The sequence below is a fragment of the Nuphar pumila genome, chromosome 6 (assembly GCF_984573655.1).
Source record: "Nuphar pumila chromosome 6, dmNupPumi1.hap1.1, whole genome shotgun sequence".
Taxonomy (NCBI): domain Eukaryota; kingdom Viridiplantae; phylum Streptophyta; class Magnoliopsida; order Nymphaeales; family Nymphaeaceae; genus Nuphar; species Nuphar pumila.
In genome coordinates this window covers 54,799,266-54,813,435 of record NC_143254.1, presented here as the reverse complement: position 1 = coordinate 54,813,435, position 14,170 = coordinate 54,799,266, and the positions used below count along the sequence as shown (strand labels likewise).

Below are 14,170 nucleotides of genomic sequence, written 5' to 3'. Positions count from 1 at the left end.
TCCATGAAACGTTCAGTTCTGATAATCACTCACAAAACCCTTCTTGTATAGGTGATGTCTAACGCTATGAGGTTCTACAAATCGATTATTCTTAAAAATCTTGCAGAGACACCTAATCTGACCTGTGGGATCCACTGTACTGACACTTGCCGTTGCAAATTCAATAAAACTGTCAACACCATCCATATATTCATGCGATAACTCATTGTCCACTATCCTACGGTACATCCATTCACAGTTTGCAGTCATTTTCTTATGATGTTACGAATAATAGCCTAACGAATTAAAAGAGAACAATCAGAATGCTACGATGAAGAACATATCAAATTTATCATGCAATATATGATGTCATACAATAACAAGAATTTTGATGCATGCATTGATAACTTAATATTTTCATGTGCAAACTATTAATGACACAATACAATCATTTGAAACATGCTTTCATTATACAATTTTACATGAAAGTCATAATCAAATTGAAAGTAACTATATGCAAGCATGGATACAATTACATCAAACATTGCAATACATCGTAATCATTCATATCAAACAAATGGCAAACATGTACCTGCAGCAAACACACTTCAATATCTCACTAACTACTACCATGCCTAGCATGGACTCCGTACTCCAAAAATAAGAACACTTCAATATTCATACATTAAAATCATGCTCAGCATGATCTCCGAACTCCAACAAAGCAACCCTAAATATCAACAACTAAGTGAGTGTGTGAACAATAAAGTGTTACATCTAATAAATTAAATAATATGTGATTCGCTTGCATCACTTATTCACCACAGGTATTTACCCGATTTGCATTGTTTTTTACACTTACTTACCACGAGTGGCTGAGCACGAGCTGGTTCTGTTGAAAAATCTGCACAAAAAACACTGTTTTAAAATGAAGTCACCACGAAAAAAAATTATTGTTCTGGCAAGGGGTCGACTCCCCTGCTGTTCCGGTAGGGGGTCGACCCCCTTACGAAACATAGGGGGTTAACCCCCTTACAGAACGTAGGGAGTTAACTGACCCGCTGTTCGGGAAGGGGGTCGACCCACAGCCTTTCCGCCAGTGAGTCGACCCCCTGCCGAAACAGTAGGGGGTCCCCCCCTGCCGAAACAGCAGGGGGTCCCCCCCCTGCCTGAGTAGGAAAGGCTTGACCCTCTGCCTATTACGGCAGGTAGTTAAACCCCCTGCCGGAAAGGCAGAGGGTTAACCCCCTGCCGGGGTCGACCCCCTGCCCGGGTCAACCCCTTGTCGGAAAACGTAGGGGGTTAACCCCTTGCTGGAAACGGGAGGGGTTTTCACAGCAGGGGGTTAACCCCCTGACTTTCCGGCAGGGGGTCGATCCCCTGCGTTTCTGGCAGAGGGTCGACCCCCTACCGGAAAAATGCGAGGGGGGGGGGGGGGGTCCTTTACCTTTCTCCGGGCGGCGGGGCCTGCGGACGGTGGGACCGGCGAACGGCGGGAGCAACGAAAGAAGAAAAGAAAAAGCTGTCTGGGATTAGGGTTATTCGAAACTTAGCGACGGATTTAATCCGTCGCTAAGCCCACGTAAATCAAATTTACGAAACCAGTGACGGACGATACGTCGTCGCCAAGTCCGTCACTACTTAGCGACAGACTAAAGTTTGTCGCAAGAGTCATCGGTAAATCGTGCGGCCGTAACGACAAAATAGTATGTCGCAAAATCCGTCGCTAAATAGCGATGGACTGGGTGACAGACTATATTTCGTCGCTGGTTTCGTATGCTTCATGGATTATAGCGACGAATGTTTTTCGCTCGTTAATCTGTCGCTAACTAGCGACGGAAATATTCCGTCGCTAACTAGCGACAGAAATATTTTGTCACTACCGTTCGTCACTAACAACATGTTTTCTTGTAGTGGCACCATGTGTGCCACAATTCCCTGCAGTTTGGTGCTTCATGTCAGCACTTTAATTGTTGCAAATACCCTATCATTCAGGCATGTCTGGCAGCTTTCCTCCTGCTGCGTTTGACATCATATTCTAAAATGTTGGGTAGAATGTATCTTGTTGTGATTCATCCTGCGTATTCAATGTGTGTGGCAGCAGCTTGTGCGCTGCGTGTTCCTACACATTGAGCACTTTTGGCAGCATTCTCCTTGTTGCGTTCTCACGTACAATTGAGGTAACGGTGGCAACACTTCGTGCTGCGATTTTTCCTGCACGCAAAGCACTTATGGCACCTCTTTAGTTGCTGATTTTTCTTTGCACACCTAGTTCTTGCATGGGCAGAATTTTGGCTGCTGTTATAGATGCAGAAAATGCGCTCTTCGGGCAGCACATGGCCGCTCCAAGTTTGCTGCGTGCTTGGCACTTTGGGCATCACTTTGGCTGCTGCTAGTGCAACAGTAAAACGTAGTTGAACAGCGTATAGCAGATGTCAAATTCCCTGTACACGCAACACCTTTTGGCCACACTTGTGTTTTGTCGAAGTGGCCTAATGCTAATTCAATAAAGTTTTGTTAAAGCATGTTTGACTATGACGTGCACTGCACAACACGGCTGTGAATTTCCTAATATGTGCATGATATTTAAGTGTTGCAAATTTCTATAGCATGCCTTATGAGTTACACTGTGTCACATGCACTACTCGCACAAGCATGACACAAATGCATATTGGCTATAGAAGCATGTGTAATATAGTCATGACTTGCTGAAAAAATAATATAAGGTGAGCATTTGAAGTACAAAAATACATGGCAGCATGCTTAATGATGTTGACAAATTCACATGCACTTGGGCACATCATGCTACTGAACTAAAATATGAAGCATACTTTATAAATCAAGTGTCTTAAATTTGTTGTTGTTTTATAACATGCGATGAGAGTTCAAATACATTCACGTGCATTTTCCTTGTTTCTTGAAGCATGTTATATCTTGACACTTGATTTGTCCTAAATATGCAAAAGGTGACTTGGGACACATTATAGAGGGTATAATTATCCTTTGAAACTTTTTGAATGTTGAAACTCCATGGCGAGTTATGTGTGGGCGATGGACCCACCTCGTGAGTCGAGCTCACTTGTTTAAGAATGTCAAACACCCCTAAATGATGATTGATTGATCTCACCTTCACCGACAAAGTGCTCATCTCAGCTTTGCTGTGCTATAGCACGTGATGCACGAGTGTGACCTCGTTGTGTTGTTCGTGTTTTTCTGCGGGGAACACAAGGTCAGATGGGCCTAAGTACCTCAGAAGGAGGGAATGTTCTAGTTAAGCCTAGGTGAGATAAAGCGCCTGAATGCCCATTCACGAAGCGGTTCACCTTGGAAAGTGTGCATTGAAATATGTGACTCATGTGACGTTCCCTCGCACACCTGAAGGGGGTAATCAAGACAGAGCAATTAAACTAACACATTAACCGCTGATTTATGAGTTTCATGATTTTTGTCATAGTTAATTACTTACTTGCTAGTTGCTTAATTGTTATATTGCTAAATTGCTTAATTACACTGGGTTATGAATCTAGATGCATGTTTGTTACACAATGAGAAGACTCACTACTTAGTATTAACTCTGCGATTTAAGTTGTATATCCCTGCTCATAGTTATCATTGTTGAGATGTTCATTGTTGAAATTGAATGTTAATTTTAATTACATAAGCATGCTAGTCAGTTGATAATGTTTCTTATTGCTTATCTTTGCTCATGCTGCTAAAGTTATATTTTTCATGTTTATTGTTTCTTGCATATAGTGCACTTGTTTAGCTGTCTATTTAAGTTATGTACATGTTGTTGATATTCAGTTATTGAAGTATCTTGCCTTAGCACCTTTTTTGAGTTTGATTAGGATGCATATGCTTCATTGTGGATAGAATTACATAGTTCTGTAACTGGATGTTTTAAGTCGTCTCATTATAATAGTGGCACTTATACTTCCGTAGATGGTTAGCTATGTTGATAAATGTTATCATGCTAGTTGCTCTTATTTTTCATAGAATGGTATGTTTTGGATTGTATCTCACCAACTCGCAAGAATACTGATATCGTTTTATGGGGATGCAGGTGATGACTGTTAGTGGTGCGATGACGATCGATGTGCGACGGAGACTTGAACCCATACTTCAGATCTTTGCGATCTTGGCAGTTAGTTTTGGGGAAATCTCCAGTTTTTGGGAGATATTTTGTAAATGAAATGATGTACAACATTTTTTGTCTCATTTTGTAAAACCATAGTAATGAAATGTTTCTTCTTGTTGTTCACCCTGTAACTTGATCAAAATTTCCAATAATTTTTCTTATGATTTTCCGTTTGTGCAATATTTCAAAAAAAAAAATTTACTCTAAAAATCTAAGGATTTTCCAAGTTGAGATTTTGGGGCGTTACAACTGGTGTATGGTTGATTACACAACCACCTGGTAGAATGGACAGGTCTTTGGCCTCTTTGAGTTGGCTTAGTGCTATTTGTAAAAGGAGAGGGTGTCTTAATTCCCCAAGCTTGGTTATGAAAAAAACAAAAAAATTGTAATGGTGTAATAAGTTTTCAATGTCCTTATCGATTTGTTTTTTATTTATACGTTGAAACTACCTTCAGCAAGGGCAGAGCCACTTTGTTGTGCTCACCCTAACCCCCAAGAGGGGTAATGGGTCAGGGTGGGCAGTGCTCACCCTGTCCGGGATTGCAGACTTGAGTGACGACCTCTCTCTCTCTCTCTCTCTCTCTCTCTCTCTATATATATATATATATATATATATATATATATATATATATATATATATATATATATTCTTTGACTCTCCCAACCTTCCCTCTCTCTATTCTTTTAACTCTCCTGACCCTCCCTCTCTCTCTCTCACACACAATTTTCTATGTGCTCCTTCGTAGCTCCCCTCAACCCTATAGTTACAGGGCATAGGTGACAAACTCATCGATCACAAGCCACCGCGCATGGTCCACCTCACTCGAACTTTCAAAGGGCTGCGACCATTGACCTTGGTCTGAAGGCAGCCTTTGATGCACTGCACGTGTCGTTGCCGCAATACAACATGACTAAGTCCTCTCTCACTCTCTTATTTCTGCTCAAGCCGGTGCCTTAGTCCGGCCATCCGTCATTCGATTTTTTTTGGCATGCTCTTTTTTATGATTAGGGTTTTTGGTGATTTTTTAATTAGTATTATTTTACTTTTTTAATCAAAATATGAAATTAAAAATATTGTTTGTTAGGACAAGGATTTAGGGTTTTTATTTGCCTTGTCTTGAATAGTTGCATTTCAATAAATAGGTTTAGGGTTTTTTGTGTTTTTTCAATTAGCATTTAGGTTTTTAATGTGATTGATATTAATTAATTGTTTTTGTATTTTTAATTAATATTAGCCATGATCCACATGCTTAATTTTAGTTAAAATTTTAAAGGTTTTGTTATTTTTTCAATTCGCTTATATATGAAAACTATGAATGATATTTGCTAGGATTGATGTTTTTATTTATTTTTAAAATAACATGAATATTTAACTAGGTTTTAGAGTTTTTATATTTTTTAATAATATTTAGTTTTTTATTTTATTTTTAATCAAGACAAATATTTAATTTAGGTATTTTTGTGTTTTTAATTAATATTAAGCATAATTTTAAATGCATGATTAGCATAAATATATAATTGATGATGTAAGAATTATGGTTTCAATTTTGTATTTATTTAAATGACATGAATTTTGGATTATGCTTTTAGGATTATGTTTTTAAATTTTGTGCGGAATCTTACCAAAATTTGAAGCTAAAATATGGATCAGATCTATTTCGAACCTATGTCAAAATTCCGTTCAGTTTATAAGCTCATAACTAGGGCTGCATACATCTCGATTCAGCTAGGGCTGAGAAATAAGAGAGCAGCTAGCTGTTCAGATCCCTTGGCTCCAAAATTGAACTATGAGCCAACTCATTTAGGAAAATGAACCGAGCACAAATATGGCAAGCTTGGCTCGGCTCGGCTCGTATAGGCTTGTTTTATATATTATATTATATATATATATAACAGGTTTTAAAAGATATTTAAAAAAAAATAGAAAATTAGCCAGCTCATGATCAGCTTTCAAAACGAACTTGGGCTTAGCTTGACTGTTGACGAGCTAATGAGCCGAGCCTGAACAGCCCAAGCTGGGGTGGCTCGGGTCGTTCAACTCGCTTACCAGCCCTAGAGCCTGCATGTCTACTGTAGGCCCTGCACATAAACGCCAAAGGGTGGGTTTAGTGGGAGTTTTTAATGGATAAGGGCAAAATGGTCTCACACTTTTATAAGTTTCTAAATGTTTGTTTTGAGGGTGCCCAAGAAAAGGCCCCTATTTGACCATTGTTAGAAAAACTTGGGTCTGTATCATGGATTTCAAAAGTGGAGTTGCCTGACATAGAATATTAAGTAAAAGACTGGACTGCATCAGTAAATTACTCTAATCTTTTTAAAATTTAAAAACATCCGGAAGCTACGACGCTACTGTGAATAGTGGTGTCAACGGGCCTGGTTTACCCGGATCCGACCCCGAACTAAACCCTATAGGGTTTGAGTATTGTAATAGATTAAAAGACCCTATTTAAGACTCAGGTTCGGACTCAAAGGTCCAATTAATACATAGACCCAGGTATAGTTTGTGAAATTTTATATCAGAGCTGAACCCGACCCGAGTTTCTATTAAGACCAGCAATTTTTTAATGTAAAACTGATAAAAAATATGGTTTTACCGAGTATGGTCCGAGTATGGTTCATATAGGGTCCTGAATTGTTTTTTTTATATTAAATCCTGGTTCGGACCTGATACCATATTCGAAAATCTAATCCAAGTCTGGTTTCACCTGGGTCCGAACCAAACCCGACTGGTTGACACCCTAACTGTGAAGCAACAATAAACGGTCGAGTAACTGCCAATTATGACTAAAATGCACCTTTGTGGTTTTCTTCCAGTATGAGAAGGATCTTCAACAATGAAGACACCAATCTGACCAAAATAACTGCTTGCAGAAGGACGCATCTGCAGGGGTCTAATCGTCATTTTCACCAACAAGCGGAGGTCAATCTCAGGGAAGCATTGGTTCACAGTTGGGGAGTGAAGCACCACTGTTGGGACACCAACTCTTACACTTTGCTCCTCCGAGAATGCGCAGCGAGGAGATAGGTTCAAGGGGGTAGGTGGGTTCACGCCCACATAGTCTGCTCTGTCTTCCCCTACCTCAAACTGGGCAACAAGCTCGTCGACCTTTACCTGAGATGCAGCCTTATCGGAGACGCTAGCAAAGTGTTCGACAAAATGCCTCAACGACACGTGGTTGCTTGGAACGCCATGATTTCGGCCTACGCCCAACAGGGGTGTTTCATAGAGGTGCTTAGAATGTTCGCAATGATGCGCTGCCACAATGTGGTCGCTGACGAGTTCACATTCACAAGCATGTTGCACTGACCTGGGTTGTGATCTGGGAGGGAGGGTAGCTCATGCACTGATGATTATGTCCGGTCTGAAGGCGATGTGTTTGTGGGTAGTACAATCATTGACATCTATGTGAAATGCAGGAGGGTTGAGGATGCAAGGCGTGTGTTCGGCGGAATGGAGGAGAGAGATGTCTTGTGGACTGCCCTGGTTGTGGGGTATGTGCAGAACGAGAAGGATGGGGAAGCATTAAAGGTCTTTGGTGAAATGGTTAATGTTGGAATGAAGCCAAATGAGTATACACTTGCTAGCGTCCTGATTGCATGTGGAAACTTATTGGCATTGAGGGAAGGAATGTAGATCCATGCAGTTATCATCAAAGAAGGACTTGAATCAGATGATTCTGCTCATCATTCTCTATTGAGTATGTACAAAATGTGGGAGTGTGGAGGACTCTTTCAAGGTTTTTGACAGGATGGCTGCTGCAAATGTGGTATCATGGACTGCTATGACCACTGGACTGGTTCAGAATGGTAGGGAAGAGGCTGCCCTATCCATCTTTTGCAAGATGATATCGTTCTCAATGAAGCCAAATCCATTTACATTTTCAGTAGCACTTAGAGCATGGAGCATGTGCCAGTGTGCCTCTTTTTGTAGAAGGTAAGCAGATCCATGTGCTTATCCTGAAAACAGGCTTTGTTTGGGGCTGCTGTTAAAATATACATACATACATACATACATACATACATACATACATATATATATATATATATATATATATATATATATATATATATATATATATATATATATATATTGTCTAGATTACCTAATAGGGGTATTTTTGTCTTTTCACATAGTTGTTTCTAGATTATGTGCATACTTCATTACATGGTATCAAAGCAAGGTTGTGCTCTTGATTTTGTTAAATATATCTATTGATAGTTTGTGATTCGAGAATCTCTTCCATACTTGTTTGCTCATCCTCTCTCTAAGTTACTATGGAGAATGAGCATACGATTGATCTTTCCTTCAAGTTAAATGGCACAAACTATATGATGTGGGCATCCTCCATGAAGAACAACCTCAAAGGTAGGAAGCTTTGGGGATACGTTATGGGCTCCATTCTGAAACCACAACTCAAAATTACCAAAAATGGAAGGAGGACAAGAAAATGCTCTAGAATAAAATGCTCGCACCAAAGCTATTAAAGATCACCAATCCAAGATAGATGATTGGGAAACTAAACATTCCAAAATCCTTGCATGTTTTATGAACAATGTGGAGCTCAAGATATGTGCTAACATATTTAAATTCCACAAAGCAAACGAGATATAGTTTTTTATGAAAGGTATGTATACTCAAAAAGACCTTGCGAGACAATTTTTTCTTCAAGAAAAAATTTGTACCATTAAGCAAGGGGACATGAGTGTCCGTAATTATTTTAGCACCCTTTGTCCCTTCTGGGATAAATTATCTCTTCTTGAACCCAAATGGGTTGCTAGTGAAGATGTTGAACTTAGAAGAGAGCAAATTAAAAAAGAACACTTTTTTTAATTTTTACACTGGCTTAGGCCTGAATATGAAGTTAGATCATCTCTCCTTCATAGATCTAAGCCTCTTCCCTTAAAGGATGTCGTTGCCAAAATATACCAAGAGAAAACTCGTCTTGGCATGATAAAGGCGGGAGATGAAGTATTAATCGTGTTCAAGCCCAGCAATCATGTTAAAACTTATAAACCTCCACACTTTGAGAGGCAAAATAACTATAATGGAGGCTATAGGAAAGCCATTTGCCATCGTTACCATAAACCAGGACACATAAGGCCTAATTGTCCCAAGTTATATGAAACCCCAAAGAACAAAGTTGCTTCCATCGAAGAAACTACATCAAGGAAGGAAGAACCAATCAAATAAAATGATTCTTTTTTGCTAGTTCAATTATCAAAGGCACTTCGAATTCTACTCAAATCTTCATCCACATCGGGTGTCGTCGTTGCCTCTTCTTCACTTCCAGGTATGTCTTCTTGGTTCCTTGATTCAGAGGCTTCTTTTCATATGACACCTCTTGAGAATGGTTTATCTGAATTATGCACTAATTAAAAAACCTCTTATGTTTCAATTGCCAATGGAACATCTTTACAAATTAAAAGTGTTGAAACTTTAAATTATTCTAAAAACTTTTTTGTGCCAAATATTAGAGTTGTTCCACAACTAAATCTTCTTTCTGTTTTTCAAATTTTTTATCATAGATGTGGAATCTCCTTCTCATCTAAGGGTTGCTCCGTGTAGGATCTTCAGTCCAGGAAGCTGATTAGGCAAGGCCATAGGAAGGGAGATCTCTACTACATGAACTATTTAAATCTTTCTACCAACTCTTTTTGTAATTTTATCTAAGATAAAAATATTGAAACTTGGCATAAAAAACTTGAACATCCAAGTTTTTTTAAGATGTATTTTTTTCCCTTTGAAAAAAAAAATTGTAATGAGAAAAATTTTGCTTCTAAGGATTGTATCTTTGGAAAAATGAAATCCACTCCCTTTCCAAATAGAACTTTCATTTATAAGAGACCTTTTGAATTAGTGTATTCGGATGTTTGGGGACCTTTTCTCATCATATCAAAAGGCGGATACTCATATTTTGTAACGTTTATTGATGATTTCACTAGATATGTATAAATATACTTTCTCAATTTCAAATCTGATGTCTTCTTATTCTTTAAAAAATTTCATATGATTGTTAAAAATCAAATTTCAAGCAACATATCTATCCTTAGATCTGATTCGTGTGGTGAATATTTATCAAATGAGTTTCAAAATTATTTAGCATAAAAAATCATGTCCTAGAACTCTCCAACAAAATGGATTAGTCGAAAGTAAAAATAGACACATCTTGGAAACCACTAGGACACTGCTTATTTCTGAAGACATTCCAAAAAGTGTTTGGGTCGAGATCACTCTAACATCAACCTATTTAATAAATAGAATGATTTCATCGTCCTTATAAAACATATCCCCCTATTAAAAATTATTAGAAAGAACACCCGACTTCAATAGTTTAAGAATCTTTGGTTGTAAGTGCTTTGTGCTTTTTTATAAAAGAAATAAATTGTCTAAAAAAGCTATTGAATGTGTATTCTTAGGTTATAGAGAAAACAAAAAAGGATATAGATGTTTTGATCCCCAAAACAACAAAATATATGTTTCTAAGGATGTAACATTTTTAGAAAATAAAAATGGTTTTGAGAAGACAAAAGACAACAATGAAGTTGAATATACTTTTTTATTTGATCTTTTACCACAAGAAGAGTTGAACTCTTATGATAATTCCTTGGATAACGGAGGGGATAATCCCCTAAATGTCAATGAAAATGGTAATGAAAATATGGAAGAAGAAATACATATAAATGATGATATTGTAGATAGACCTATGCAAACTTATACCTGGCGTAATCAAAGAAATCCTCTAAATGCTTTAGGAAAATATTCACAAAATTCAAACTTAGAGGAAACCTCTCTTAGGAGATCCAATCGTATTTCCAATCCACCAAATATATTTATATCCTGTGACATATTAACACCAAAATATAGGTCATGTTTAATTGCATTACATTCATTTCATGAACCATCTCATTATAATGAAGCAAAAAATCTTCTGAAATGAGTTGAAGCTATGAATTTAGAACTTAGTGCTCTTGAAAAAGCTAAAACTTGGGAGATACTTCATTATCCATAGGAAATAAATCTATAGGATGTAGATGGGGTTTCAAAGTTAAAACCAAGAGTGATGGGTCTTTAGAATGATACAAAGCTAGACTAGTGACTAAGGGATACTCTCAAAAGTATGGTATTGACTACGAAGAAACATTTGCCCCAGTTGTCAGGATGACTAGTGTTAGGACCCTCATAACCGTTGCATCTATTAAACAATAACCCATTTATCAACTAGATGTGAAAAATGTCTTTAAATGATGAATTAAGTGAAGAAGTTTACATGGATCCTCTGCGGGAGGTTTGCATTGGGAAAGGAAAAATTACAAGCTCCAAAAGCTTGACATGATAAATTTAGTAATGCGATAACCTATGTCACATGGGTGCGGGTGCGGGTGCGACACAGGTGCGGCGCAATTTCAAAAATTTTGGACACGGGGACTCGGCTATATATATATTAAAAAAAAAAAAAAATATATATATATATATATATATATATATATATATATAAGACTCAGTCAAAGTTGTGCCCATTAGGGGACAGGTGATGAGTTGTGAAGGCATTCTGTACACTTTCTTCATACAAGAATAATTCACTTTTGGGCACTTTCTTCGTACACTGTAATAATTCACTTTCTTTGTACACGAAAAAACCACAAAAACTTGAGTTGTGCCCATTCTGTACTTAAAACTTGAAAGTGTACAGGTTTTTTAGTTGTGATGGGTTTTTTTCCTTACAGCTGTAGCCCTGAAAATTTAAAAAAAAAAAATTCAAAATTTTTTTTTTCCAAAAAATGGACCAAAATGACCCTGGGTGCGTTGACCACACCCAAGGTCGGGTTGACCGAGTCCGAGCCGCACCCGTGTCGGTGCGTGTCGACGCGGGTGCGGCGACCTTGGAGCCGAGTCCGTGTGACATAGGCGATAACTCATCTAGGTTTCCATTTTTGTTATACTGACACTACACTGCCCTTTTTGTGAAAAGTACATGTTCTATGGTTGTTATTCTTCTACTTTATGTAGATGATATGATTATCATTAGAAGTGATAAGCAATGAATCAATGACATTAAGAATATTTAAAAAAAAAAATTGACATGTCTGATTTAGGATTCTTAAGATACTTCTTAGGTATTGAAGTTGTGTACTCTCTCCTAGAGGGTACATTCTTTCTCAAATGAAACTTGTTGCTGACATTTGTACTAAGTCCGGTATTTTAGATGATAAGAATATAGAAACTCCTGAAGTCATTAATGTCAAATTGAGGTTGAAAGATGAGACTCTACTCGAAGATCCTATTCCTTACCGCCAACTTGCTGGATCACTCACATACTTACCCATCACTCGGCCAAACATAGCTCACATAGTTTATTTAGTCAGTCAGTTTCAATATGCTCCTACCACTGTGCACATGAGTGTTATCTTAAGAATTATCAAATATATCAAGAATACTATAACCAAAAGGGTTTTTCTTTCCTCGTTCTCTTCATTTGATTGGGGTGAAAATCCCAATGATAGAGTCTCAACTACAGGTTTCTATGTATTTTTAGGTGACTATGATTTCACGGAGATGCAAAAAGCAACACAAAGTATCTCTATCCTCAACTGAAGGCGAATATCGTGTAATGACCACTACGACCATGGAGCTTGTGTGGCTTCGTAGTCTTCTAAGTGATATGGGCATAGTCATCTCTACACCTTTGAAAATGTGTTGCGACAATAAAAGCGTAATTTACATCGCAAGCAACCACACCTTCTATGAGCATACTAAGCATATGGACTGTCACTATGTACGTGACGAATATCTGAGATGAACTATTACTTTGCCATATGTCACATCAGAGTACCAATTGGTGGATTTCTTCACCAAAGCTCTTCCTGCTCCTCATTTTATTTTTCTCCTTAACAAACTTTCGGTTATCTTCCCGTAAAGTTTGAGGGGGAGTGTTAAAATATATGTACGTGCATATATATATATATATATATATATATATATATATATATATATATATATATATATATATAATCTTGCCTAGATTACCTAATAAGGGTATTTTTGTCTTTTCATATAGTTGTTTCTAGAAACAACTATTTTACTAAGTTAGATCTTTTTTGTTTTAATTAAATGTAACTTTTTTTTTCTTTTTTCTTTTTTAATTACGTTGGGGGTCCCACCATAGAGTCGTTGGGACCCCCAACAGTTATAAATATGACTGTTGGGAGCTCCCAACGGCTCTATGTCGGAGCCCCCAATGGTATTTCACTCTCTCATATTTTGTGTATAAATAGAGTTCTTCTCCCTTGTATTTCTCACGTTCTCAAGCTCTCTTTAATAAAGATTTCTATTTTTTACTTGTTTGTGTTACCTTTTTAGGCTTTTGTATTGTCCCATTGTGGACTTCTTATTTGTATTCTCCTTGTGCCATCGTGCATATCCATTATTGAACTTGGTTAATGCTTTTGCATGCTTGGGTTATATTTTAGCATACTTTATTACAGTTGCAGCACTCATTAATATGTATGGGAAGTGTGGATGCATGGAAATTGCACACTTGGTGCTTGATAATTGCTTGCTGGAAAGAAATGTTTTGGTGAATGCAATGATTTCAGGCTATGCACAGAGTGGTCGTGGTCAGGAAGCTCTCCTGCTCTTTTTGGAAATGCAGCAGTTGGGTATACTGCCAAATTCTGCCACCTTTGCAAGTCTTCTGTCTGCCTGCAGCAATGCAGGAATGCTAGAAGAAGGACGCAGAGTAGTTTATTTGATCTCCAGCCTTGGCATTGAGCTGTCAAGGGATCACTATGGCTGCATGGTTGATCTTCTCGGACGAGCTGGGAAACTGGAAGAAGCTGAGAAGTTGATACACATCATGATGCCTCCAGATGCTGTGATTTGGCGGACATTGCTAAGTGCATGCAAAATTCATGGTGAGAAGAGTGGCTGAGTCTGTACTTGAACTGGAAAAGGAAGATGACCGAACCCACATCTTATTGTCAAATATTTATGCTTATGTTCGCAACTGGAGCGAGGTTGCAAAGATCAAAAGTAAGATGAGAAACATCGGTCTG

The 14,170-nt window shown here is 37.9% G+C and overlaps 1 pseudogene; it reads left to right on the top strand.

Annotated features, from left to right (window-relative positions):
* The first annotated feature begins 7,274 nt into the window (after positions 1-7,274).
* LOC149834876 (pentatricopeptide repeat-containing protein At5g65570 pseudogene) lies at positions 7,275-14,046 on the top strand (annotated as a pseudogene).
* The last annotated feature ends 124 nt before the right edge of the window (positions 14,047-14,170 follow it).